At 34.0% G+C, this 2,380-nt stretch overlaps 1 long non-coding RNA gene across 2 annotated transcripts; it reads left to right on the top strand.

Annotated features, from left to right (window-relative positions):
• Nucleotides 1-264: 264 nt before the first annotated feature.
• LOC139893862 (uncharacterized) lies at nucleotides 265-1,743 on the top strand. 2 transcript variants are annotated; one of them, XR_011774733.1, is made up of 5 exons: nucleotides 265-471; nucleotides 743-827; nucleotides 1,051-1,103; nucleotides 1,196-1,378; nucleotides 1,472-1,743. It is a non-coding gene; the product is annotated as an uncharacterized lncRNA (long non-coding RNA). The 2 variants fall into 2 exon arrangements; XR_011774732.1 differs by having other exon boundaries at nucleotides 265-827.
• The last annotated feature ends 637 nt before the right edge of the window (nucleotides 1,744-2,380 follow it).

The following is a 2,380-nucleotide window of genomic DNA, read 5'->3' as shown; positions in this document are numbered from 1 at the left end:
ACACAGCCTATGTGTCTCTCTCTCTCTCTTTCAAATGCAAACCACTGTCTCTATCCTAAAAACTCATCCACCATCGATCCCTTTCTCGCCAATTGATTGACAGTAGCCATTTACTGTTTATGTCAATAATATGTTGCTTAAAAACATTTTCTTCCACATACTGCTATTAACAAACCACGCCTTCTTTTTTCCCATTCGAGCTCGGTTGTCACCGCTCACTTTCTTGCCCTAATTTTATCCGCTCCATCGGTGGCGATTACGATTTTGTTTGTGCTTTGAGCGATTTATGTTTGCTTTGTTCGATTGTTTATACGCTTCGAATCCGTTAATCGTGATAAAGGTTTATCCTTCTTTTTGATTCTTGATTTGGGGTTAATATTAGGGTTTCACAAGATGAAAATTCAACCGTCGACATCGCTTACGTTGCCTCTGTAACCACCGTCGCCTTCATCTCCGCCGTTACAATCACTGGTATTGTTCAAGTTATATTGTTATGCTAATAATATGATATCTTCTTGATTGCATGTTTGGTATTTGATATTTTCAATTACATAGCGTTAATTTTGTTGACTTTTTACCATTTTATAAATATGTTGTTTTTTTTATGCTGTACAATTGCATTTCGTTTTTGTATCCCCCTTTTACCTTTTTATGCTAACATGGATTTTTAAGCTGTCTGTGTAGTTATTGAGTAATTATTATACGAGTGGTCTTCCTTACAGTTGATTATGAGGGATTGCAGGTGCCTCTACTTGCCGTTTTTAATAAATTGATGCGCAGATCTGCGATTTTGTATCCATCTCTGCAGAACCACGTCGCTCAAACAGGTGAGCATTATAATTTGTATTTATAAATTCATAATTATAAATATAATTTCTATAAGTTGAATGCCTAATGACAAACGTTGGCCATCATACATCATGTAGTTCAAGTTAAAAATATAATTTCTACTATCAAATATATAACTATTAATTTTTATAATTGTTTGATTATTGGTAGTGATGCATAAACTATCTAATATGCTTTATGCGATTTGATTTTCCTTGAAAGATCAGTAATTGGATCTAAAGGTGGCAAAATGGGTTCAACGATTGATGTTTGAGGTTCGAATATAAATGCTTCAGCTTATCAAGTATTGTTACCATCTCAAAATGCAAGTACATAATTGTGAATTATTTAAACAATATGAGCGTAGGTGTTTGATGCATTGGACCTATGTACAAATGGGCATGCTGATGTATAAAACAAGTAGTCGACTACACCACACTCAAAATAATAGGAGATTTGCTGCTGCTGATGTTACTGGCGTCGTTGCTATTGCTGCCTCTCCGGCTGTTGCTACTAAGTTCTCTTCAATCAGATTGCTTTCAATTATAAGGTAAGTAGGTAAACGTTTAATGTCTTATCCTTTCATTTTTATTTGGGATTTTAACTAAAATACCGACTACGAAATATGAATCACTTACCGTAGACAAAGATGATAGGGAACCTACAATGACATCAATGAAGAAGACAGAATGATCTTCACTACATCCTGCTTTTTGAATGCAGCCTACTTTCTGAAAGCAGCTGGAAGCAACGACGCACACATGAAAACAACTTTCGCATTATCATGTAACAATTGATAATTTGATTGGTAGTGAACATACGCAACCTACAATTTTTTTAATGTAAATGAGTTACTTGGTAGTTCTCATGTTGTTTTTTTTTCCTTTTTGTACATTTAGCTTCACTTAACCATGATTTGGGTTTTATCAGTCCGTATATTGTCTTATTTTCTATGATTCTGAGCGTCGATAAAACATCGGTCAAAATTTAACACAAGTGGAAAACAAGTGGAATTAGGTCGACTTTAATCCGAATACAGGTTGGCCGCCGCAACGCGCGGCTGACCACATGCTTGTTTAAATTATTTTTTAAATATTAAAAATAAGTAAAAATAATACTTAACTAAATAAAATAAAACATTACATTAATTTAATTAAACATTGCATAAAAAAATACATTGATAACTAAAATTAAAGATAATAATAAATAGTACGAAATTTAAAATAAATAAAACTAAATATTTCGAGCACGAAAATTATCAGGGAGGTTTTAAATGTGTTCGATCAAATTGTTGAGATGTGAATGATGCGCGGTTCGATCTCGCAACTCTCGCCCCATGTGTTCTTCAAATTCAACTCTTTTCGTCCGCGTACGTCACAAAATGTTTGTCGGGGTTTCGAGATAGTGTTCTTCAAGGTCTCATATATTTCATGCATTGCATTTGGTTATCATGTTGTGTAGTATAACACAAATATACATGATTCGCCGTATCGTATTGATGTAATAAGGTCTCGCAGGGTGTTTTATTATTGCTTAACGATCTTGAAGTACC

Source organism: Rutidosis leptorrhynchoides, chromosome 2 (assembly GCF_046630445.1).
Source record: "Rutidosis leptorrhynchoides isolate AG116_Rl617_1_P2 chromosome 2, CSIRO_AGI_Rlap_v1, whole genome shotgun sequence".
In the NCBI taxonomy this organism is placed as follows: domain Eukaryota; kingdom Viridiplantae; phylum Streptophyta; class Magnoliopsida; order Asterales; family Asteraceae; genus Rutidosis; species Rutidosis leptorrhynchoides.
This window is presented reverse-complemented; position numbering and strand designations above follow the sequence as displayed.